This window comes from Strix aluco, chromosome W (genome assembly GCF_031877795.1).
Source record: "Strix aluco isolate bStrAlu1 chromosome W, bStrAlu1.hap1, whole genome shotgun sequence".
NCBI lineage: Eukaryota > Metazoa > Chordata > Aves > Strigiformes > Strigidae > Strix > Strix aluco.
In genome coordinates this window covers 37,651,429-37,678,018 of record NC_133970.1, presented here as the reverse complement: position 1 = coordinate 37,678,018, position 26,590 = coordinate 37,651,429, and the positions used below count along the sequence as shown (strand labels likewise).

At 45.9% G+C, this 26,590-nt stretch overlaps 1 protein-coding gene across 2 annotated transcripts in view; it reads right to left on the bottom strand.

Moving 5' to 3' along the window:
- Nucleotides 1-13,320, bottom strand: part of LOC141917808 (uncharacterized) — a 730,013-nt gene extending 716,693 nt beyond the window's left edge. The window contains exon 1 of one of the 2 annotated variants that reach the window (XR_012621472.1): nt 13,227-13,320. The gene's annotated coding sequence lies outside the window, so the exon portion shown is untranslated. The remainder of the gene's footprint in view (nt 1-13,226) is intronic. The other variant, XM_074811349.1, reaches the window with a different exon arrangement.
- Nucleotides 13,321-26,590: the final 13,270 nt, after the last annotated feature.

Sequence of the window (26,590 nt, the reverse complement as noted above, 5' to 3'; positions counted from 1 at the left end):
CCTTTATTTCGGCCCCTTTCTCTTTCCCTTCCTGCTTATTTTCTTTTTCTGGTGCCAGCACTAGTGGATCTCATGGGGGTGCCAGGCCACAGTCTGTTTGATATTCAGGATGGTCTCGGAGGGTGAAAAACATGTCTGCATAGGAGACTTCATCCCTCTTAAAACAGCATCACTTGTAGCAGGGTGTTATAATTCAAGGACCCATTAAGGGGCCATTTTCCCCCTCATCCAATTTATATAGGGGCCACCACTGATTGCAATATTTGATTAGTGTCTTTTTATTCACACTTGCGCCTGGAGGTCCCCCTATCTTCTTCCAGCGTTTTAAAATACAGCCCAGGGGACTCTTTTTGACTATTCCCCCACTCTGGCCGCTTCCCATCTTGTCTACTTTACCTTAAAACGCTACCCAAGTAAGCTCACAATATCCCAGTGACCCAGCGGGCAGGCACTAGGGCGCTCTGTACTAAGGAATGTTCCCTCGTCCTGCACTACCCCCCCACTGGTACAGAGTCTGCCCTGCGCTTCGTTCCTCTGCGGCTCTTCCCTAGCGGGATAACGGGACTGCGGGTCAGAGAACTCCGCACTCTGCAGCTGCAGCTGGGCTGCGCCTCACACCCGCAGAACAGTCACACACCCACACAAAGGGGCCCTTACACTTATTACTCACACAACATCAAATGACAAACACTACAAACATCAAAACACCATTAAGAATATATAGAGCCATTGCTTGTTGATTATGTGGTGTGCCCAGAAAATTCCCCCTTCTTAGTTTTTAAATCAAGGCCTTTAGTGCACTGACCATCAGAAAGGTTTAAAGTTAGTCCTTTTAGAATGGACAAGGGACTCTGCATCCCAGTGTCAGCACCTTCTGTAAAAACTGCCGCTTTTGGTGTTCGGGGGAGGCGGGACGGACGATCGCGCGGTGCCAGATGGCTGCAGGCAGTCCCTCCGCGGCGGGGGGGCTTGGGGAGGCCCGGGGCCGCCGCCACCAACTCCGCGCTTTAAGAGTGTCTGAAACCAACTTCCAAGTGGTCGCGAGCTCACTGGCATGCTGATCCCCCTTGGAAATAGCTTCCCACGACTGTTCACCTATTTCAGCCCATTTTGCTGGTTCAAAGGCTGTGACGGTATCGACAGGACAGCCGTGGTTTCTGCACCATTTAAGTAACCTTCGTACAAAAGTTTCGTTATAAGTTATCCCTCCCTTAGAGTATAAGTTATCCCTCTCTTAGAGAGTATATGCAGCAGGAGTCTGACAGTGGCCGTCTCCTCTGCGGACTTGTTCTGCCCCATGCTGCCCCCGATCGATCACCTCTCCTGGGTGAGTTTCCGTCAATCGACTGTTTTCCATCCTCCCTGCCACAGCCCCGCTGCAGACAGTACCTCCAATCGGGGATCCTCCCGCGGCGTCTTCTGCGCTCCGTCCTGGGACATTGGGGTCACCATTTGTTGCGGGAGGATATCGGACCTGCACAACTCTGTGAGAGTTATAACAAGCAAAGCCGTTTATTTTTCCAATAGTACATACTTATGCTCTCGCCAAAGCTCTTCATAATTAGCAAATCAGCAATTAGACAGCTATCAACCTTTTCTCCTATCAGCATAAGACCACTCTAACACACGCTGTGCAGACCAATCAACTTATTGTTCACACGGCGGTAACTTCTCACAGTTCAGTACTTTTCCACAGTTCAGTGTTGCAGCTGGCCGTTGTTTTTCCCTGCCACCTTGGCACAACTCAGCAGTTTCTTATCTTTCTCCCAAGGCCTGTTTCTCATCAAAGCCTGGCTGTTGATTCAGAGGCTGTGCAGGGCTGACAGGCCGATGCCTCCCACACTGGGGTCCTCCCAGGCTCCCTCTCCATCAACCCGCAGCAGGGTGCAGTAATGGTGACTGGAGAATTGCTAGGGTGGGTGCTTGGGTAATGCCAATTTAGACTCAGAATCATAGAATCATTTAGGTTGGAAAAGATCCTTAAGATCATTGAGTCCAACAGTTAACCTAGTACTGCCAAGTCCACCACTAAACCATGTCCCCAAGTGCCATGTCGACGTGTCTTTTAAATACCTCCAGAGATGGTGACTCAACCACTGTCCTGGGCAGCCTGTTCCAATGCTTGACAACCCTTTTGGTCAAGAAATTTTTCCTAATATCCAGTCTAAACCACCCCTGGCGCAACTTGAGGCCGTTTCTCTCATCCTATTGCTTTTTACCTGGGAGAAGAGACCAACCCCCACCGCTCTACAACCTCCTTTCAGGTAGTTGTAGAGGGCGATGAGGTCTCCCCTCAGCCTCCTCTTCTCCAGACTAAACAACCCCAGTTGCCTCAGCCACTCCTCATAGGACAGTGCTCTAGACCCTTCACCAGCTTCATTGCTCTTTAGGGCAATGACATTTGGTTTTATTTTATATCTGCACCAAATTTTTCTTCCCCTCCCCAGATTTTATTGAAATGCATATTTATATGTATTGATATTTTATTGAGGAAAATTAAGAGACCCAAGCCCCTAATTTCTCACTACTGCCAACATTCTCATTTTTTTCAAGAACAACCTGAAGTCACAAGAAGAGGGACATTCCTTGAGATGTTTATTTCTATGATGAGAAAGTAAACAATATGTTTTGAGAAATCTCTTCAAACAAAAATTTTGTTTAGCTTTTGTTTGAATGCATCTAACCAAATGGAGGAGGGCAATGGGGCCATAAGACATGTTTTATGCTAAAGTATAGATGATTAAGGGAGAGGAAAAGGTCACCTCCATAATTAATTAAATCAGCTCTATCCCACCTATCAGTTCTGTACTACCATTAGTTATATCCTGTTATTAATTGGATTGGGTTCAAAATACAAACAGCTCTTCATGCTTATCTGACACCTAATGATTTGTTTTGCTCCATTTCTGTTGTGCCAGGTGTTGCACATCAAATTATTTCTCCAAAAATATCAGTATGCCTGTGGTGGTGGAAAATATTACAGTGATGAAAAATAGCTCTGATGATAACATTTCAACAGTGGATTTGACTGGCCCAGTGTGTATAAGTTACATTTCTGACAAACGAACTGTATCCCCAGTTTGCCATCTCTGAAGAGACGATTTTCTTTTTTGAGTTATCGTTCTTCTCCTTTGCTGTCTCGATGACACCCCCTGATTCAGCACCAGACAAGTGATGGCCCACAGCTTCTTCCACCTGCAGCTTTCTTCTGGAGAGAAAAGTGGATGAAGGACTTGGGGGTGTATGTTGGCAGGCTGATGGACTGTCATGACACACTTCATTTTCTCCACTATAGCTTTCATCTGTGAACACGTACCACACCAGTATTAGAAAATGCAGGAAAGTGGAAGTGGAGAAAAAGCATAGATATATGTACCTTAACTCTGTGATGTGTTGTGTTAAAAATTTACCGTAGAGACATATATCTTTCCATATTATCTCTTTCCATGGGATGACTCACGGGAAAAAATGCAGGGGGAGATTTCTGGTAATTTTTACATTCCCAATCCCTCTGACTCATGTATGAATCCCACACTTTATGCTGAGACCTAACCTTTTGCCCATGGTTTCTTACTAGCTGTACGACTCTGTGGCTATGGTAACATTATTGGACAGATTGAAATCTCTTAAATCACCAGGTTTGTGATTTTTTTTTTTAATCTGCCCACTTTTACAGCCTGAAGGAAGATACCATCTATTAATCTTTAAACAGAGTGCTGCAACTTTACCAGCACTGATGACCTCTGCCTCTGGTGTGACACCAGCTTGCTAAAGGAACAAGGCTGGCTGTTCTCCCCATGCAGGTGACAGTTACAGGGGACAGATTAGTCTGAGATCTGTCATGGAGAGGGATAGGTGTACTCCCTGGATCTGGACAGCCTAGTCCAACTTCATGCCCTTTGCCAACTGCTGCTGGGAACCCTGCAATAGCTGCAGGGTATATAATTTTCCATTTATCTTATCAACTTTCTTGGCCTACATCCAGCATGCTTTCCATACAAATAGATGGAAAGTTGAAGGAAGCAGGAGAAAAGCCCTTTGGCCAATGGGTATTCCTCCAAAAAGGGGTCTGGTATGGTCTGTTCCCCCTTTGTGCTCACATGTTGCAGAGCACTGAAAGTATCTGCAGGATCATTAAGGCACTTTGGAGTTGCCCACAGGTTGGAAGGGTGGTTGGCATCAAACAGGAGTCCTTAAGGTCCACCAAATGTATGAACAGGAAGGCTACAGCCTATGAATTTCCTCCTCTTTTAGGTTTAGATGGGGCCAGCCATTCACTGGGGAAGCTGTTGATGGAGAGTCTGGCCCCAGCGGGACACACTGTGACACCAACATGCTCGTGTAAGCTCTTGTATGTGATGCTTATCAAAACAGAGCCTTAGGGCAAGCACAGAAAGATGAGGCTCTCCCACACAGATCCACTCAGACATTGGGCATTTCATAGACCTGAGTGAAAATCTGTGTGCTGCAAAGGCAGTTGGACTTCAGTCACCATTACAACACCTCTGTATTTGTCCTGAAAAGGCAGTTTGAGTAGCTTTTCTTTTATCAGAGATGGAAACCAGACCTGATTCTGAAACTGAGGGGACATGTCAGCTGTCCCTGGTGGAGACTCAGCCACAGCAGGATCCTTTCTCCTCTGACATTATCCATATTCCCATTCAAAATATTGCTACTGACACCGTTTTCCATGGTCCAATGCTTGCACGTCCATGGTGGCAAACACCAACTCCTTGCCTGTAACAGTCTGTGCCACTTTAGTCTCCCTCTTGTATAATGCCTGCATTTAGTGAGTTGCTCCTGCCTGTCCATCACCCATAACAACAGCCTTCAGGCACCCCTTCTCTTTGCTCTCCTTAATATCCCTGCTCTTTCTTCATGCTGCTAGCCGTACAGAGACAAAATCCTCCCCCTTGTCAAAATTCATGTAGCTGTTTCCTCATCTTCCTCTAAATCCCTCCTTAAGACCCAGTGCTGCCTCAACGCCTGCAAATCCTGACTGTCTGTCAGCAGTAAGGCAGAGCTAAGCAGACACTTCCAATTCTCTGACAAAGTCTATTTGTTTTCTTGCTGCCCCATTCCTCATGTTGGCCTGCTTTTGAAATTTGCTGTTTTCCAGCTGAGACATGGACTGAAAAATCCTTACACCTGTCACCTCAGAAAAATATCTATATGGTACCGAGAATAGCAGGCTTTGGTTCTGGACTGGCGTATTCCAGCACAAACACAATGCAAATGGTGACTGGGCTGAAGATGCCAATAATCACAGTACAATATAATGTAACATAATATAATACTGTACTATTGATAATACCAAGATGAACAGCAGCGTGTGTGTATGTGCATGCACTAGACAACAAATGACATTTAAGGGCTGTTACGGAGCCAAGTACGATAAACTTAAGAAATGGTGTCAATAAATTTAGGTGTAAATTCAGAAATTTGTATTTGCTTTTCTTTTGTTCTTCAATGTCCTTTTGCATATGAAGCCATATTAATGTCCTCTCAAGGTACAAATCTTAGGAAAGCTGTCAGGCTGTGTTTTTGAAGGGGACAGCTATTCACTTTTCAATAAGCCAGGAAGGGCAGAGATGATACTGCTCAGCACATATAGAGTCATGGACAAGATGAAGATCTTTATATAGCTGCTGAAGGGTAAGAACTAGATACTAATTCTATCAAATGTACAAAATCTTATTGCATTTCCAGTTTTGGTAGTTAAACAACTGGACATTAAATCAGTTAAATATTCAATTTGTGCCTACAAGAGATGCATTACGTCTGTAGAACGCATCACTAACCTTGGCAGCAATTTGGCAGTGCAATAGGTGTGATGACTAAAGGATGACACAAAGGCTTTAATTTAACCATGGAATGTAGCTATGGGAGTTATTTATAGCACATAACTGAGCTGCAGAACCTAAATTTTTCATATATACAGAATTTTTCAGTTAATAGAGTTACTCATTGTGGAGGTTGGTACATGGTAGGCCAGTGTAAGAACTCAACATAGTGCGATGGTTTGCGGCCATTCAGAGCCCCATTAAGGTAAAACCACTATGTTACAAGTTGCCTTCTGGACTCTGAGGGTGAATATTTCAAGTTTGCTCATCTTCAGCTCATGAGGTATGACTAGGCCCACTGGTAAAATTCATCTAGACACACACATTCATTAGCAACCACTTGGCATGAAGCACTGAAAATAGAGAGGCTGATGCCATGTTCCTGTTAACAGTCTTTCCACTGCCAATTACAGAAGCCAAATAAGGTAAAAGAGTTGCCATCAACAAAATACATTTCTTCACTTTCAGCTTGGGATTGGTTGGGCCAGTTTCCAGCCTTTCCTGCATCTCAAAAATATTCTTACTGGTATGTGTATGTCTGGGTATGTAAAATATCTAAAGGAGGAAATTGTCAAAGCTAGTTCAAAAAATAAACTCAGAAGATGGTGGCAAGCGAGGCAAAGGATGTAGGGATTGAAGTCATGAGAAGAATTCCTTTGACCTGGTATTTGCTCACCAGGAATAAACTAACATAATCCTGAAAACTTGCATGCAACAAGCTCAAGTCTTGTTAACTGTAGAGGATAATTAGACCCAAGGAACTATGCTCTGCCTGATGATATTGAACAATAAACTGAGAATAAAAAATACCAAGGTCTTCACAATACTTCACCAGCCTCAAGTTTAATCTTTTGACATCTGTAAGGTGGTTTAAAACTCTTCTTTATGGTGATTGACAGCACTCTGCAGATGACACCACAGAAATTTAGTGCAATGAGACATAACACCTTAATGAAGAAAAAAGAAATGCTTTCCTTCTAATGCAAGCAACTTTGTCTGGTTTTGCCTTCAATGACGTAACATGATGATTCAGAGATAAGAATCATGTGGTGTCCCTGCAACTCAGGGAGAAAAGGAGAGTTTACAGCCTTTGGAAGAAGGGGCTAGCCACTCACAATGATTACAAAGAGGCTGTGAGGCTATGCAGGGTGGAAATCAGGAGGTCTAAAGCCCAGCTGGAAATTACTCTGGCTTCAGCAATCAAGGACAACAAATGTTTCTATAAGTATGTGAGCAGCAAAAGAAAGACCAGGGAGAGCCTCCATCCCCTATTAGATGCAGGAGGAAACATGGTAACAAGTGACGAGGAAAAGGCTGAGGTGCTTAATGCCTTCTTTGCCTCAGTCTTTAATAACAAGACTAGTTGTACTGAGGGAATCCAGCCTCCTCAGCCAGAAGACAGAAACTGGGAGAACGACCCCCCCGCAATCCAGGAGGAGACAGTCAGTGACCTACTGCATCACATAGACACACACAAGTCTATGGGACCAGATGGGATACACCCGAGGGTGCTGAAGGAGCTGGCTGGGGTGCCCGCCAAGCCGCTTTCCATCATTTACCAGCAGTCCTGGCTGACCGGGGAGGTCCCGAGAGATTGGAAATTGGCCAATGTGACGCCCATCTATAAGAAGGGTTGGAAGGATGATCCGGGAAATTACAGGCCTGTCAGCTTGACTTCGGTGCCCGGGAAGCTGATGGAGCAGCTCATCCTGAGTACCATCACACAACACATGCGGGACAACCAGATGATCAGGCCCAGTCAGCATGGGTTTATGAAAGGCAGGTCCTGCTTGACAAACCTGATCTCCTTCTACGACAGGGCGACCTGCTTATTGGATGAGGGAAAGGCTGTGGATGTTGTCTACCTTGACTTCAGTAAGGCCTTTGACACCGTTTCCCACAGCATTCTCCTGGCAAAACTGGCTGCTCGTGGCTTGGATGGGCACACGCTTCGCTGGGTAAAAAACTGTCTGGATGGCCGGGCCCAAAGAGTTGTGGTGAACGGAGTTAAATCCAGTTGGCGGCCAGTCATGAGTGGTGTCCCCCAGGGCTCGGTTTTGGGGCCACTCCTGTTTAACATCTTTATTGATGATCTAGACGAGGGGATCGAGTGCACCCTCAGTAAGTTTGCAGACGACACCAAGTTGGGTGGGAGCGTTGATCTGCACGAGGGTAGGGAGGCTCTGCAGAGAGACCTGGACAGGCTGGAGCGATGGGCTAAGGCCAACTGTAGGAGTTTCAATAAGGCCAAATGCCGGGTGCTGCACTTGGGCCACAACAACCCCCAGCAGCGCTACAGGCTTGGGGAGGAGTGGCTGGAGAGCTGCCAGTCAGAGAGGGACCTGGGGGTGTTGATTGACAGCCGGCTGAACATGAGCCAGCAGTGTGCCCAGGTGGCTAAGAAGGCCAATGGCATCCTGGCTTGTATCAGAAATATCGTGGCCAGCAGGGACAGGGACGTGATCTTACCCCTGTACTTGGCACTGGTGAGGCCGCACCTCGATGACTGTGTTCAGTTTTGGGCCCCTCACTACAAAAAGGACATTGAATGACTCGAGCGTGTCCAGAGAAGGGCAACGAAGCTGGTGAAGGGTCTGGAGCACATGTCGTACGAGGAGCGGCTGAGGGAACTGGGGTTGTTTAGTCTGGAGAAGAGGAGGCTGAGGGGAGACCTCATCGCCCTCTACAACTACCTGAAAGGAGGTTGCAGAGAACTGGTGAATTGCTAAGGCTTGGCCAACAGGCCCAAGCCAGAGTTGACCTATAGATGAATCCTGTATATGTTATAACTGATAACCATTGTGCTAGTAGGTATTGTACTAAGTTATAACAACCCACTTATGCTGGTGTAAAAAGTGCTAAAGCATTGAAATACTGCAGCCTGAACAACAGGCCCCAAGCTGAAGCTGCTAACTTAGTATGTAGTCATTAATAAAATATGTAAACTCGCTAGTGAAAGACAAAATATAATCAGTAGAGAGGAGAGAATGTATCCAACTTTCCTTTCGCAGCCTTGTTCAAGGCTGAGAACCCAAGTATTTGGCCTTGTTAGAAACTCCCTTGGTCTCCCCCCCCCCGAGCCCTGGCCAAGCTTTGGGTGGAATCCAACAGGAGAATGAAACCAGAAACTTTCCGCTCAAAACAAAGGTGCCAGCTATTCTGGCTTGTCGATCTCTGGTATATAAGGCTGGACCCGCTCACAGCGACTTTGGAAGCCTCACCTAAGGGTGGACGCACCGCGTAGGATTTCCCACTTGCCGGGACAGGCTCTCCAAATCCTCGCTGTAACCGGGGCTGCCCAGCTACTGCGGGTCTGGATGATGATGATAATATATGCAAATGGTGATGTATTTCTCTTAATTACTATTCTCTCTCTCTCTCATGTAGTAATGATTTGATGCATTACTCTGTTTGTTGCTTTAAGTGCACTGTTCTGCTTTTTCTTACTGCATGTTCTCTGTATTACGCTGTTACATTACTTGGTTATCACTAGTAAAGTACGCCTACTCTTTTCACTCTGGTGTCTGAGTTTAATTGGTATCCTTAATCAGCAAAACATAAATTGGTGTCAGAAGTGGGATCCGACAAAAAAATGCAATTATTTAAGTTCAAAGGAAATTTGTCAAGTCCACCAGATACTCCCGGTTTGAAAAATCCTCCCTGTAGTTCCTGGGCCCAGCAGTGGGCTAGGGTCGGAGGACCGTGTGAACAATGGGAGAGCTGGCTGCAAGAAGCCGAACCATTAGATGTTCTAAATTATATGAAAAGTATACCTATTGGAAAAGGAAAAGAGATTGCAAATTCAAGTAAACGAGGATGGATTTTGTTAACTGCATGTAGAAAACAACACCAGAGTAAAGAGAGGCTGTTGTTAGAGCGCTCCCAGATGGAGCGACAGAGATGTGATTTACAGAGTCAAATAGTGATGTTGCAATGCCAGAATAAGTTGCTTGCTGATAAGTTGGATACTTATCAGACAGTGGCAGAGAAAGCCACAGTGCGAGTAGCACAATATAAGTATAGAAAAAGGAGAGGGCTGGATTTGTTGTGAACTTTGACCATTGGCACCGATATTGACTCTGAGACTTGGAACTTGTATATTGTACGTATGGTGTTAAATTTGGATTTGTCGTTTGTCATAATTGTCCTAGTGGTACTTGTGGTTATAAGTGTAATTCTGTGTTGTTTGTGTAAATGGTGTAAGGGAGCTCCTTGTGTGGTAATATAAGATCGATCTGTTTAATGTAAGAGTGTGTGTGAGTGTGTGAGATGCAGTACTACTGTAAAAATGTTATCATAACTCTTTTGATTACTGAGATAGGAAATCCCCTTTGTGATGTGATAGAAAAATACAGCAGTAGCGTGACCTTGGGGAGTGGGACCCCCGAAGGAGTGCAGGGAATCAAGATACTCGAGATAGCCCTAAAGACAGTGAAAATAAGATTTCTCGTAAGGAGATGTTTATGGCTTTGATAAAAGATGGCATGTGAAAAAAAAAAAAAAATTGACAGTGTTCCAACTAACGGGCTGTGGTGAATATATACACAGAGAGGGCTGAATAAACCTAGCAAGAGAGTGCAGAGTTCTAAAACTAAGAATCCAGGGACAACTCAGCCTACAGCACCCGTTCTCGAACCTCAACGGGACCCTCCATCTGCCCACGGAAGGCCCCCTTCCCCCCCCCCGTAAGTTGATCACTGCTTCCGGGGGTGAAAGACGATTAGACACCATTTTCTGAGTTGTACCCTTTGCACGAGGCAAAGGAAGTGAATCAATATTATGATCAGTACAAATGAATTAATGGCCAAGCTCCAGGGCAGTGGGTGCAGAAGGACCAACGACACCATGTGGAGCTTAAAATTTTTTTTTAGAACAAGCAGTCCCCACAAACTGTAAATACCCTGATTGACACTGGAGCGGAGGCCTCCTTAATATATTGGAATCACAAGAAATTTAAAGGACAACCTGTAATTATCACAGGTTTAGGAGGAAAATAAATTAAAACTGTACAAGCACAAATAGAAATGGAAATAACAAACCTCCCAAAATGATTATATTCATTCATGATTGTCCCCATTCATGGATATATAAAAGGTATAGAGATTCTAAAAAGACTAACTTTAAATCTTTCTGATGGTCAGTATCAATTTGGGGTTAAACCCTGTATTAGTGCCAGACCTATTACCGTCGGTAAAGTGAAAATGCCTCCTGTGCAGATCCCGGCTGCAACTAAGTTAGTCATAATGAAGCAGTATAGAATTCCAGGAGGACATGAAGAGATATCACAGACAATTAGAGATTTATTAGATGTAGGAGCTTTAAAGCCGACCACAACAGTGTGGAACAATCCGATATGGCCTGTCAGGAAAAGTGATGGATCCTGAAGAATGACGGTGGATTTTAGAGAACTAAACAAACATACTCCACCGCTTGCAGCAGCTGTGCCAGACACTGTCACTTTAATAGAAGAAGTTCAGAAACATCCAGGAACTGGGTACGCTGTAATAGATTTGGCTAATGCATTTTTTACCATCCCAATTGCAGAAGAGCATTGGGATCAATTTGCCTTCACATGGCAGGGCCGGCAATATACTTTCACTAAATTACCACAGGGGTGGTTGCATAACCCCACTATCTGTCATAGGATTGTAGCTGAACACTTAGATGAAATACAGCTGCCTCCTCACACACAATTAAGTCACTATATAGATGATATTTTGATTCAAAGAAATGATGATGAGGAGGTACAACATGTTCTTGAATTAGTGGTAGATCACATGAAACAGAAGGGTTGGGAAATTAACCCTGCAGAAATCCAAGGACCATCTCAGACAGTGAAGTTTCTAGGAATTCAGTGGCACTGTGGGCATCAAGAAATACTGCCTAAAGCCCAGCAAAAAAAAAAAAAAAAAAAAAAAAAGAGAAAAAAAAATTTTTAGATTTTGCTGTACCACAAAATAAAAAAGAAGCTCAAAAATTTATTGGACTATTCGGCTTCTGGAGGCAACATATTCCCCATTTGGGATAAATTTTAACCCCTTGGTACAAGGTGACAAGGAAAAAGTGTGAATTTGAATGGGGAAATGAACAGCAAGCTGCTTTTGAATTAGCTAAAGAAACCATTCAAAAGGTTTAGATTTATGGCCTCTGCAGAAAGGAGAAGTGGAGCTAAATGTGTCAGTAAATGGATGCCCAAAGATCACAGCATTCTGTCTAAAGCCTCCAACAATCATACCAGCCCCACATGGCCCTGACCACTCCAGAAATCCATCTCCTTTGCCAGGACAACCTGTCTTACTTGAACTCCCCACGGTGGGAGCAGTACCATTGGTATTGGATACCCAAATAAACACGTATACCTGGAAAGCCAAAGATGCTCATGGAAAGGAGCACAAAATTAATACAAGGTAGATTATTCCATCTTTCTAATTATAACCCACTTCCGGTTCTCAAAATGAACCGAGAAGCTTTTCTGTCCTTTTTCTTGCAGGTAAAACCCCCCCGGAGAAAGATATTCTGGGTCACGACGGGGGATCCTTATGTGAATTTAAATTTTTGATTGGTGTTGATGTTGTCTTATTAATGTTTTTAGGATGTATTGTCTAGCATTGCAAAATTGCTTTGGGTGACCGTTCTCCTCTCCCTTGGTTCAGGGGGAAGCTCCAGCTTCCTAAGTGTTAACCAAGAATGGGAGGAAAGCAAATTTGTGGTTTTAGGTCATTCTGTTGCCAGTATTATGAGCAAACAATAGATACCAAATCAGGGGAAGGTCCCTTTGCTAATGGGGCCTGGGCTTTAAAAGGTCATTACTGAGCCCATGAAGGCCCATGGGGGGCGTCTTCGGGGGTCTTAAAAATTAGTAATGACCTTTGAGATGAAATCTTTTCAGCCCAATATTGACTTTCTCTGTGTGTATGGAGTTTGGTAAAAATCAAGATTAGCCTTTTTTATTATTTATAGACACATGGAAAAAGATGGTTTGAATGAATAAAAAAAACTTTTTGCAAACTTTGGGGGCCCCTGGGTAACTAGAAATGGCTCCATTTCTAAATGTTAAACTGGTAGTTTTTATACTCATACAGAGAAATGATTACTTGTTTTAAGACTTATTTACTTATAGCAAACTGCTTAGCAACTTATTTACTTACTTCTAGCAAGTTAGAGTATTCCTTATAGTATTTCTGAATATTGCTAAGAATCCTGCTTGCCCAGACTGTTCTGTGGAATTTTACCAAGGACTACTGTGTCCATCAAAAAAAAGCAGTTTACTGTGAAAATCTACCAAGAACTGCAGTGTTCAGCAAAATATCATGTTTTTGTCCTTGAGGAACAGGTGTGCTCTAATTAGTTGGGCCTCGGTAATGAGTAAAGATAGCCATATACGGATGGTAGAAGTTTCATTGCTTCCCTTAAATAAGATAGGATGAGTAAACCGGCTGAAAAACATTTTTGTTGTTCAAGAAATTGTCCAAGAGAATCTGCGCATGCTCCGGGGAAAAAACAAGGTGAGAAAGACTGTGAGCCTTCCTCCCAAAGACCCCCGAAGACGCCCCCCAGGAGGCAATGCGCAGGTGCAAAGAGAACATAAACTGCTGACACCAGCCTCTAGAACTAACCCAGCCTCACTCATGCATATGTATGTTTGTGTTATGTAATCCAATGGATATGTATATCCACACTCTATCAGTTTTTGGTAAAATGTGCTGTTGGTGTGCAAGCTTTGTGGAGAAATCCCCTTGCACCCCGGTGCCGGAGTAAACATACCTGCTTTATAGCTCTCTCTGAGTTGTAGAGTCTGTTTCTGCAAGTCAGTTGGCACCCCAGATGGGACCCTCTCTGTCCGGCTGCAGGACCGGCTGAGAAGGGACATTCTAGGCGCGCCCCGAGGTTTCTTTCTCGGAGAACCTCCCTCGCTCTCCCGATCTCGGCAGGGACAGACAAGGACCATCTATCGGCGGATCTGGTATGTTGGAGAAGGGGGAGACCTGTAAGTCGTGAGGAGACGTCCTACGCGAGGTAAAGAGCCTTTGTGCTCGTCCTGTCCCTGGGGTTGGGGCACGAGTCCCCAAGTAGAGTGGTAGTGGGACGGTGGGTTGCAGGGTGGTTTCGACACTCTGACCACATTGGGATCCTGGATCGATCTGGGTACTCCTAGTACGGGGGTATGGGAGTGATGTGGCATTGCTGTGTTACCATCAAATATAAAATCAGGTACCGTTAATAATAATTCAGTCGATATCGATCAATTGTGCACGTATGGTAAATGATAAACCGCAGACAGCTTATGGTTTATGGTTCATGGAAATCACGACTTTGGCAATTATCATAATTGGGGTTTTGCTGTTTGTAGTGTTTCTCATTTTATATTGTGTGAGTAGTAAGTGTGAGGGGCCCCTTTGTGTGGTTGTGTGACTGTCTGTGTGTGTGGTGCGGCCCAGCTGCGGAGTGAGTGCAGAGTTCTTTGATCTGACGTTCTGTTATCCCGCGAGGGAAGGAAGAGGTTGGAGAGGAATAAAGTGCATGGCAGATGTTGGAACAGTGCTAATTGAACCAATTATCAACTTTTGGTGTCCTGTACACGGGAGTGGGGATTTTTCATGTAATCCAATTTTTATTATTGAGTGTTTTACTTGCAAAAATCACGTTTGGGTTGTGTTTGGAGGTGATTTTGACTGTGAAAACTGTAGGAGCTGGTCAGATTGGGATAGGATAGAACGCTCGGGAGAGCTCATACAGGCATTCTGTGGAAAATTAGATAGTGTAAAAAATCAGTAAAATCCTTAATTGGGCTGGGATCGTACCTGCTGGACAAGTTAACATCCATTAGTAAAGAGAGAGCACGCCCTAGTGCTCACCCGCTGCGTCAACGGTGCAGCCTGTTTGTTCGTACCGTGTTCCAAGTGTTATAAGTAAAGTGTCTCTCCTCTAGCAGGAGGCAGTAATTTTATGTTAATTGTTGTCTTGAATTTAGGTGCATACGCTGCGCCGCGGTGAGAGCACACCTTTGCACCATCTGCCTGAGGGGGATATTGTCAGCTTAATCGGGTAGCGTTTAAGGTAAAGTAGACAAGATGGGGAGTGGCCAGAGTGGGGGAATAATCAAAAAGAGCCCCCTGAGCTGCATTGTAGCACACTGGAAAAAGATAGGGGGACCTCCAGGCACAAGTGTGAATAAAAAGACCCTAATAAAATATTGCAATCAGTGGTGGCCCCTATATAAATTGGATGAAGGGGAAAAATGGCCCCTTCATGGGACCTTGAATTATAATACCTTGCTGCAATTGATGCTGTTTTTAAGGAGGGAAGGGAAGTGGGATGAAGTCTCCTATGCAGACATGTTTTTCACCCTCCAAGATCATCCTGAATATCAAATAGAGTGCGGTCTAACACCCCCACGAGATCCACTAGTACTGGCACTGGAAAAAGAAAATAAGAAGGAAGGGAAAGGAAAGTTGAAAAGATGTTGTTCATCATGCAGTATAGGACAGAGATGCACAAAACTGGGGAAAGAGAAAAGGGCCGCTGAGGTAAAGGATTTGCCAGCGTTCTATAAATCACTGGTAAGAAGCCGGCAGGAGGAGAGTGAGACTTCAGAGGACCCAGAGCCAGAGCCGAGCTCCCCGCCTCACAGCCCCATATCCTCTCATACTCAGAGACGGGAGAAACAAGTGGTATTGCAGGCTCCTTTGAGAGAGGCCGTAGGACCGGATGGGGCCCCTGTCAGAATAAAAGATCCGTTTACTTCCTTTGATCTCGAGACCTGGGGAAGCATAGCGAAGGGGTATCGAGACTACCCTGTTAGGGTGGCCAGGCATTTTCAGTTTCTAATAAAACAACATGATCCAGATTGGAGTGATATACAATTATTATTGGATCACATGACAGAAACTGAAAAACAATTAATATTAAAAACAGCCCTGGATCTGTCTGCTGATCACCTTAAGGGTACAGACAAAGATATAAGAGAGCACTTTCCGTTACAGGACCCACGCTGGGACCCCAATAGAGCAGCCCATATGAGGTTGCTAAATGCATATAGGGATTGGATTGCAAGGGGCATGGAGCGGGCTATACCGAAAGCAATTAACTGGTCGACCCTATATGCCATTCAGCAGGGACCCAAAGAAACTCCATCAGAATTCCTAGAGAAACTGCGGGATAATATGAGACGGCACACACCCTTAGATCCAAGATCAGAGGTGGGAATACAACAGTTAGTGTAATTATTTATAGGGCAATCAGCACGTGATATTCGAAAGAAGAAGCCGGAGGTAATCATACGATCTCTATCCCTGAGTGAGTTGCGAGATATGCGGAAGGATTTTAGCCGCATTCCAGGCGAGCAGATTTTCACCTGGCTGCTCCAATGCTGGGATAGTGGAGCTGCTGGTTTGGAATTGGAGGGGAGAGAGGCCAAGCAGCTGGGATCTTTGTCCAGGGAGGCTGGCATTGACAAGGCAATAGGGAAACAGGCTCAAACCCTCAGCCTTTGGAGGCGACTCCTGCTCGCTGTGAGGGAGAGGTACCCCTACAAGGATGATGCTCTATGTCGATAAGGCAAGTGGACCGACATGGAGAAAGGCATTCAGAACCTCAGGGAATTGGCTGTGTTTGACATGGTTTATGGTGATCTGAATGATGAGCAGTCACCAATGGATCCAGATCAGGCCCCTTGCACACAGTTGATGTGGCGGAAGTTCCTGCAAAGTGAACCAAAAGCACATTCCAAAGCATTAGCAGTAGTGTCCTGGTGGCGAGACACCCAGACTCAGACAGTGGATGAAGTGGCTGGCCAGCTCCGGCAATATGAGGGAAATCTCCCTTCCTCCCAACATGCTTTGGTTTCAGTTGTAAGGGAACTGTCTCAGAGGCGCCAGAAAGTGGAACAGGACATGTCCTATATTCCACCTGCACAGGCCGATGTCTCAGCCATTAGAAGCAGGCGCTTCCCCACTCAAAAGAAGGGCAGTGGAAGACACACACCACGGGGCACCCTGTGGTTCTTCCTCCACGACCATGGAGAAGACATGAGGAAGTGGGATGGACAGCCCACTTCCGCCCTAGCTTCACGAGTACAGCAACTGAAAGGGAAGACCACCATGAAAGGGGAGTCTTCCAAGAGAGACGCAGCTCCAGTGTCCAGTCGGAAATCCCCCAGACAGAATAGAATGGCCAACAGTATGCTTGACCCTCTTGAGGGGACCAGGAAGTCATTCTTGCAGGAGTCACTCTTAGATCAAGTGAGTGATGGTGAGCAGGATTAGAGGGGCCCTGCCTCCAGCCAGGTGGAGGAAAGGGATAATCGGATTTACTGGAAGGTGTGGATCTGATGGCCTGGCACATCAGAACCACAAGAATATAAGGCCTTGGTAGACACTGGCGCACAGTGCACCCTGATGCCATCAAGCCACAGTGGGGTCGAATCCATCTGCATCTCCGGAGTGACAGGGGGATCCCAACAGCTGACCCTATGATAAGCTGAAGTAAGCTTAACTGGGAAGGACTGGCATAAGCACCCCATTGTGACTGGCCCAGATGCCCCGTGCATCCTAGGTATAGACTACCTCAGGAGAGGGTACTTTAAAGACCCAAAAGGGTACCGGTGGGCCTTTGGTATAGCTGCCCTGGAGGAGATTGAGCAATTGTCCACCTTACCCGGCCTCTCAGAGGATCCCTCGGTGGTGGGGTTGCTTAAGGTTGAAGAGCAGCGAGTGCCAACTGCTACCGGCTGCAGTACTGTACCAACCGAGATTCCCTGGTCCCCATCCATCAGCTGATCCGTCGACTAGAAAGCCAGAAAGTGATTAGCAAAACTCATTCACCTTTCAACAGCCCTATATGGCCAGTGAGAAAGTCTAATGGTGAATGGAGACTAACCGTGGACTACTGTGGCCTGAATGAAGTTACGCCAGCGATGAGTGCTGCAGTGCCGGACATGCTAGAGCTCCAGTATGAGCTGGAGTCGAAGGCAGCCAAGTGGTACGCCACAATTGACATCGCTAACGCGTTCTTCTCCATCCCAATAGCACCAGAGTGCAGGCCACAGTTTGCGTTCACTTGGAGGGGTATCCAGTACCCCTGGAATCGATTGCCCCAGGGGTGGAAACACAGCTCCACCATTTGCCATAGACTGGTCCATACTGCACTGGAGAAAGGTGGGGCTCCAGAACACCTGCAGTTCATTGATGATATCATTGTATGGGGGGACACAGCTGAGGAAGTCTTTGAGAAAGGAAAGAAGGTAATTGAAATCCTCCTGAAGGCTGGTTTTGCCATCAAGCAACAGAAAGTTAAGGGGCCTGGAAGGGAGATTCAGTTCCTAGGAATAAAATGGCAAGATGGGTGTCGCCACATCCCAATGGAGGTGATAAACAAGATAACAGCCGTGGCCCCACCAACCACTAAAAAAGAGACTCAGTCTTTCCTGGGCGCTGTGGGGTTCCGGAGGATGCACATCCCAAACTACAGCCTGATTGTGAGCCCTCTCTACCACGTAACCCGCAAGAAGAACGATTTTGAATGGGGCCCAGAGCAACAACAAGCCTTTGAACAAATTAAGCAGGAGATTACCCAGGCAGTGGCCCTCGGGCCAGTCCGGACAGGGCAGGAGGTTGAGAACGTGCTCTACACCGCAGCCGGGGAGAATGGCCCTTCCTGGAGCCTTTGGCAGAGAGCAGATGGGGAATCCTGAGGCCGACCTCTAGGCTTTTGGAGCCGGGGATACAAAGGCTCTGAAGCTAACTATACCCTGACTGAGAAGGAGATACTGGCAGCGTACGAAGGAGTTCAAGCTGCCTCAGAAGTGGTCGGCACTGAGACACAGCTCCTCCTGGCACCCCGACTGCCGGTGCTGGGATGGATGTTCAAAGGAAAGGCTCCCTCCACACATCATGCAACAGATGCCACGTGGAGTAAATGGGTTGCATTGATAACACAATGGGCTCGAATAGGGAACCGCGACCCCCCAGGATTAGTGGAAATGATCATGAACTGGCCAGAGAGCAAAGATGCTGGGATGTCACCAGAACAAGAGGTGAAACGTGCTGAGGAGGCCCCACCATATAACGAGCTGCCAGAGGAAGAAAAACAATATGCCCTGTTCACTGATGGGTCTTGTCGCATTGTGGGAAAACATTGACGATGGAAGGCTGCGGTGTGGTGTCCCACACAACGAGTCACTGAAGCTGTTGAGGGACAAGGTGAATCGAGCCAGTTCGCAGAGGTGAAAGCCACCCAATTGGCTTTGGAGATTGCTGAGCGAGAAAAGTGGCTGAGGCTCTATCTCTACACTGACTCGTGGGTGATGGCAAGTGCCCTGTGGATGTGGTTGCAGCAATGGAAACAGAGCAACTGGCAACGCAAGGGCAGACCCGTCTGGGCTGCTGAAGTATGGCAGGACATTGCAGCCCGGGTGGAGAACCTTGTTGTGAAGGTGCGCCGTGTGGATGCCCATATACCCAAGAGTCGGGCCACTGATGAGCATCAACACAACCAGCAGGCGGACCAAGCTGCTAAGATCGAGGTGGCTCAGGTGGACTTGGACTGGCAGCGTAAAGGTGAACTGTTCATAGCCCGGTGGGCCCATGAGACCTCGGGCCACCAAGGCAGAGATGCAACATACAGGTGGGCTCGAGATCGAGGGGTGGACCTCACCATTGACACCATCGCAGAGATCATCCACGGATATGAGACATGTGCTGCAATCAAACAAGCCAAACGGGTGAAGCCCCAGCGGAATGAAGATCGATGGATGAAATATAAATATGGAGAGGCCTGGCAGATTGACTACATCACACTGCCACAGACCCGCCAAGGCAAGCGCCACGTGCTCACAATGGTGGAAGCAACCACTGGGTGGCTCGAAACTTATCCAGTGTCTCACGCCACCACCCGGAATACCATCCTGGGCCTTGAAAACCGAGTCCTGTGGCGACATGGCACCCCAGAGAGGATTGAGTCGGACAGTGGAACTCATTTCCGAAACAACTTCATAGATGCCTGGGCAGAAGAACACGGCATCGAGTGGGTCTACCACATCCCCTACCACGCACCAGCCTCTGGGAAGATCGAGCGCTACAATGGACTGTTAAAAACTACATTGAAAGCAATGGGAGGTGGAACCTTCAAACACTGGGACACACATCTGACAAAGGCCACTTGGTTAGTCAACACAAGAGGATCTGCCAATTGAGCTGGCCCAGCTCAGTCAAAACTTCCACGTGTTGTAGATGGGGATAAAGTCCCTGTGGTGCGCATGAGGGACCTGCTGGGAAAAATGGTCTGGGTTAGTCCTGCGCCGGGCAAAGGCAAACCCATCCATGGGATTGCTTTTGCTCAAGGACCTGGGTGCACCTGGTGGGTGATGCAGGAGGATGGAGAGGTCTGATGCATGCCACAAGGGGACATGATTTTGGGTGAGAACATGCCATGAATTATATTGTGCTTTTGTTAATTGTTTTTTGGTTATTGTTAATTGCTAAATGGCAGCTGGGCATGATGCAGGTGGTATAGAATAAAGGGGTGGATTACGTCCTGGTTCAGCTAGGAGAGGGTTAAGTTTCCCCAGCAGTGGGGAGGGAGCTCTAGCCGCGTTATTCAATACCATGCTGACGTCAGGTCCGGGCGCCCAAGCGAGGGAAAGAGCAGGGACGGCCTTTGTGCTGTTCGGTCCCCTCACTGCTGTATCCTTGCGGTATATCTCTTGTTCTGTTCATTATTGTTATTGTTATTGTTATTGTTATTGTTATTGTTATTGTTATTGTTATTGTTATTGTTATTGTTATTGTTATTGTTATTGATGTTGTTGTTATTGTTCAGTTTGTTGTTGTTACACTGTTGTATTAAATTTTTCCTTATCTCAACCCCGGGGTTTGTATTTCACTCCCTGCCCCATCCGGTACGAGGGTGGGGGAGGGGCAGCGGCAGCATGGTCTCGAGTCCCGGCAGGGCCTAAACCACCACAGTACATACCCTTGTTTCTGTGTGTGTTTGTCAGTTTTGTGTTCATTCTACTGAATCCAAACACCTTTGTTTATGTGTATGTGTATGTCCATTTTGTGTATGCACATGTATATATGTATCAATTAAGGTACCGTCAAGTAAGTTAGTGTGAATCTTGTCATTTTAGAATCTGTGAATAAGTCGCTTTTCTTTCTCTCAGCATTTCTAAATTATTTTGTAATGATAAATTGCTGTTAGTTATTAATAAATCTAGATTTCTTACTAAATCATTACCGTGTCACTACTTTCATCCACGACAGTTGGACAGTAGTTAAAGTCTTTTGTCCATTTTCCTGGATCTGTTTCATTAACCCTTTTAATTTTTCATGATTCAAAAGTTTTCTTACTAGGGCCAGATCCATTCCAGTAGGGGTGGGCTGCCAATCTTGAATTAATTTATAACTAGATCGTAACAATTGATAGGTTGTGACAGGAACGGTATAATTGAAATCACACCCTGTAAGACAAGCAGATTGCTCTCCAATTTTGACTGCTGTGAAGGTTGTCAACAATATCTGGAATGGTCCGTTCCACTTTTCTTCGAGGGGGTGACCTGAAATAGTTTTAACATAAACCCAATCCCCAGGTTTAAATGAGTGCACCGGGGAATCTAATTCCCATGCCCTGGTTGACGTAACTATTTTGTTTACTTCCTCCAATTGTTTTCCTTGTGCTATCAAATATTGTTGTAAGCTCATTTCTCCGACTTGAGTGAGATCTTGTCCTTGATATCTAGTTTAGAATGGTTTCCCATATAAAATTTAAAAAGGACTCAATTTTTCTTTGGTTCTTGGTTTGGTTCGAATTCTTAATAAGGCAATTGGAAGGGCTTGATCCCATCTCAAGCTGGTTTCTTGGCAGATTTTGCTTAACTGTGTTTTTATTAAATTATTCATTTTTTCTACCTGTCCACTTGCTTTGGGGATGATAAGCTGTATGCAATTTCCAAATGATTTCCAACAGTTTACTAACTAATTGTACCACTTGTGACACAAAATGCGGCCCTCTGTCTGAAGAGATCATTTCAGGGACTCCAAACCGAGGGATAATTTCCCTCAACAGAATTTTAGTCATTTCTCGACCTTTATTAGTTCGACAGGGAAACACTTCAGGCCAACCGGAATAGGTATCTGTTAATACCAACAGATATCTATACCCCCCTTTTCTAGGCAATTCTGAGAAGCCTATTTGCCAACTTTGACCTGGAACACATCCTTTGCTAATATTTCCAAACTTTACTCGGTGCTTTACTTTTGGGTTATTTTTCAAACATGTCTCACATCTGTTAACCACATTTCTCACAGTTTGAAACAAGCTTCAGACTATTATTTGCTTAGAGAGAGAATTATAGAGAGCTTCTGTTCCCCAATGAGTTTTGTCATGTTCAGTTTTTACCAATGTCCACATTATTCTAAAGGGAACTATTACTCGATTGTCTTCTACTGTTGCCCAATTTGACGAATCAATCTTAGCTTTTAAGTCCTTGATTAGATTTTTATCTTTGTCATCATATTTTACTGTTTCAGGTAATGATAGAGATCTTTCAGGAATCAAACTTAATACCTCACCTTGTTCCGCTGCTTGCCTCACCTCATAATCAGCCAATTTGTTGCCCACCTCACTGTCAGTGTGTACTGGGTCTGGCTGAGCCGGAATTGGTTTTCCCCTGTAGCAGCCCTCATGGTGCTGTGTTTTATGTTGGGAGCTGGCAGGGTGTTGATAGCACCCTGGTGTTGTGGCTACTGCTGAGTAGTGCTTACACAGCACCAAGGCTCTTTCTGACATTTCCCCCCACAGTGGGACGGGGTGGGCAAGATCTTGGGAGGGGACACAACCAGGACAGCTGACCCCAACTGACCAAAGGGATATTCCAGACCATATGACGTCTGCTCAGTATAAAGCTGAGAGAAAGGAGGAAGGGGGTGGGGTCACCCTTGGTCCTCCGAGGCAACCACTACACGTATTGGAGCCCTGCTTCCTGAGAAGGCCCGACATCGCCTGTTAATGGGAAGTTGAGAATAAATCTGTTTTCTTTTTTTGCTTCTGTGCACGGACCTTTGCTTTGCTTTGCTTATATTAAAACTGCTTTTGTTTTACCCACAAGGGTTGGTTTGTTTTTTTTCCTATCTTATTTTCTTTCCCCTCTTTGCCCTGTTGAGAAAAAAGGGGAAGGGGGGGGAAGTGATAGAGCGACTTGGTGGGTATCTGGCATTTAGCCAAGGTCAAACCACAACAGGGTCTCATCAGTTCTAATTTTCACTCTTTAAATGCTCTTTTGGCCTCATCAATCCAGATTGTTTCTGATTATCTTTCAGTAGTTCGTATAAAGGTTTTACTATCAGCCCATAATTATAAATCCATATACAGCACCAACCTGTCATTCCTAGAAAACTTCGAAGTTCCTTTACTGTAGTTGGCTCTGGAGTCCTACAGATAGCGTCTTTCCTTTTGTTTCCAAGCTGTCGTTGTCCTTTGGGGATCAGGAATCCCAAACAGACCAATTCCTTCTTCAGGATTTGAGCTTTCTGTAATGACACTCAATAACCACTTAGTCCAAGACAGTTCAATAAAATCACAGTCCATTCTTTACACTCTTCTCTATAGCAATCAAAATAACATCCACATATTGCAAAAGGATGTTCTTGAGGTTTGAACTCAGCCGGCAGCCAGACGCCACGTGGCCAGCCGTTCAGCTCCCCCCTCCGCGGTGAAATAGGGGAGGGACAAAAAGAAGAAAATTCGTAGGTTGAATAAAAAGAAAGAATTTACTAAATATAACAAGAGAACAACAGTAACAATAGTGAGTCCAAAAGAAACAGGTAAAATGCAGCAGTGGCTTACTGAGCGCGGTGACTGCCCCCCACAGCAACACCCAACCGCACCGGAAACCGACAATGGCGTGCACCAGAGAGAACCCGCACCCGCCTGTATCCCTGGGCATGACATCACATGGTATGAAATACTCCAATAACTGATCGGGACCTGGCCCTCTAGCTGTGCTCCCTCTCAACCCAGGGAAAGTTAACTCCATCCTGGTCGAAACCAGGACAGTCTCCACCCCTTATTCCATACCACTGACGTCATGCTCAAGTTCCAAATACATCCTAAGGAATCATCACTCCTTTTTTCCCAGGTCTCACAGATATCATTCCCTCAGTCTATGGGGAATCCTTCCACAATGTCTGCTGAGTTCATTTAGTCCATAACTTTGGGTTCCATCTGTCATGACAGTCTTTAAGGCTGGAGGAATGAGGTGGAGTTAGCTCAGTCGGTGGAGCAGGAGGCTTTGGATGTGGCACAGGAATGTTGCGAGGCACCAATTGAAATAACAGGGAATTTGACAGTTCAATTCATTGGCTATTCTCACCCAAAATCAAATCTCCTTGAGGCACACATCGGACTTCTCTGTTCTTCCTGCATTACCCACCAAGTGCACCCAAGTCCTTGGGCAAAAGTGATCCCACGCATGGGTTTACCTTTACCCAATGCAGGAGTAACCCAAACGGTCTTCCCCAACATATTCCTAATGTGCACTACGGGGGCTTTATCCCCATCTACAGTATGTAGGAGGTTTGATTGAGCAGGGCCAGTTTGCTTGGCAGATCCTCTGGTATTGACTAACCAGGTGGCTTTTGTTAAATGCACGTCCCAGTGTTTGAAAGTTCCACCACCCATTGCTCTCAGTGTAGTTTTTAGCAACCCATTGTATCGCTCAATTTTCCCAGAGGCTGGTGCATGGTAGGGAATGTGATATATCCACTCAATGCCATGTTCTTTGGCCCAGGCATCTATGAGATTGTTTCGGAAATGTGTCCCATTATCTGGCTCAATTCTTTCTGGCGTGCCATGCCACCATAAGACTTTCTCCTCAAGGCCTAAAATGCTGTTCCAGGCAGTGGCATGGGGCATGGCATAAGTTTCCAACCAACCAGTGGCTGCTTCCACCATTGTAAGCATATATATAGTCAGTATAGATGTAGAGCACTGGCCACTTTTCTCACTCAGCAATATTCAAGGCCAGCTGGATGGCTTTCACCTCTGCAAACTGACTTGATTCACCTTCTCCTTCAGCAGCTTCAGCAACCTGTCGTGTGGGGCTCCACACAGCTGCTTTCCACCTTCAATGTTTCCCCACAATGCGACAGGACCCGTTGGTAAACAGGGCACATTGCTTCTCATTATCCAGTAGTTTACTATATGGTGGGGCCTCTTCAGTACGTGCTACCTCTGCCTCTGGCATCATTTCAAAATCTTTGACTTCTGTCCAATTTGTGATCACTTCCAGTATTCCTGGGCAGCTGGGGCTCCCTATTCGAGCCCGTTGTGTGATTAATGCAACCCATTTACTCCACGTGGCATTGTCTGCATGGTGTGTAGAGGGGACACTCCCTTTGAACATCCAGCCCAGCACTGGCAGTCGGGGTGCCAGGAGGAGCTGTGCTTCAGTCCCAATCACCTCTGAAGCAGCTCGGACCCCTTCATATGCTGCCAATATCTCCTTTTCGGTTGGAGTATAGCGGTCCTCGGATCCTCTGTATCCCTGACTCCAAAACCCCAGGGGTCGACCCCGAGTCTCCCCTGGTGCTCTCTGCCAGAGAATCCAGGTAGGGCCACTCTTCCCAGCTGCAGTGTAGAGCACATTTTTAACATCTTGTCCTGAAAGAACTGGCCCGAGGGCTACTGCATGAACTATTTCCTGCTTAATTTGCTCAAAAACCTGTTGTTGCTCTGGGCCTCATACAAAATCATTCTTTTTCCGAGTCACTTGATAGAGAGGGCTTACAATGTGACTGTAATTTGGAATGTGCAGTCTTCAGAAACCCACAACACCCAAGAAATCTTGCGTTTCCTTTCTGTTAGTCGGTGGGGACATAGCTGTTATTTCCTTAATCACCTCCACTAGAATCTGACGATGTCCATCTTGCCATTTTAATCCTAAAAACTGGATCTCTTGTGCAGGTCCCTTAATTTTACTACGCTTTATGGCAAACCCAGCTCTCAGAAGGATTTGGATTATTTTCTCCCTTTTCTCAAAAACTTCTTCTGCTGTATTACCCCATATAATGATGTCATCAATTTACTGTAAATTTACAGAATTTCACAGAATCATCTAGGTTGGAAAGGACCTTGAAGATCATGTAGTCCAACCGTTAACCTAACACTGACAGATCCCAATTACACCATATCCCTAAGCACTATGTCGACCCTACTCTTAAACACCTCCAGGGATGGGGACTCCACCACCTCCCTGGGCAGCTCATTCCAACGCCTAACAACCCGTTCTGTAAAGAAATACTTCCTAATATCTAGTCTAAACCTTCCCTGGTGCAACTTGAGGCCATTACCTCTTGTCCTATCACTTATTACTTGGTTAAAGAGGCTCATCCCCAGCTCTCTGCAACCTCCTTTCAGGTAGTTGTAGAGGGCGATGAGGTCTCCCCTCAGCCTCCTTTTCTCCACACTGAACAACCCCAGTTCCCTCAGCTGCTCCTCATACGACATGTGCTCCAGACCCTTCACCAGCTTTGTTGCCCTTCTCTGGACACGCTCGAGTAATTCAATGTCCTTTTTGTAGTGAGGGGCCCAAAACTGAACACAGTCATCGAGGTGCGGCCTCACCAGTGCCAAGTACAGGGATAAGATCACTTTCCTGTCCCTGCTGGCCACGCTATTTCTGATACAAGCCAGGATGCCATTGGCCTTCTTAGCCACCTGGGTGTGGGGACGAGATCCCGTGCAGGCCACAG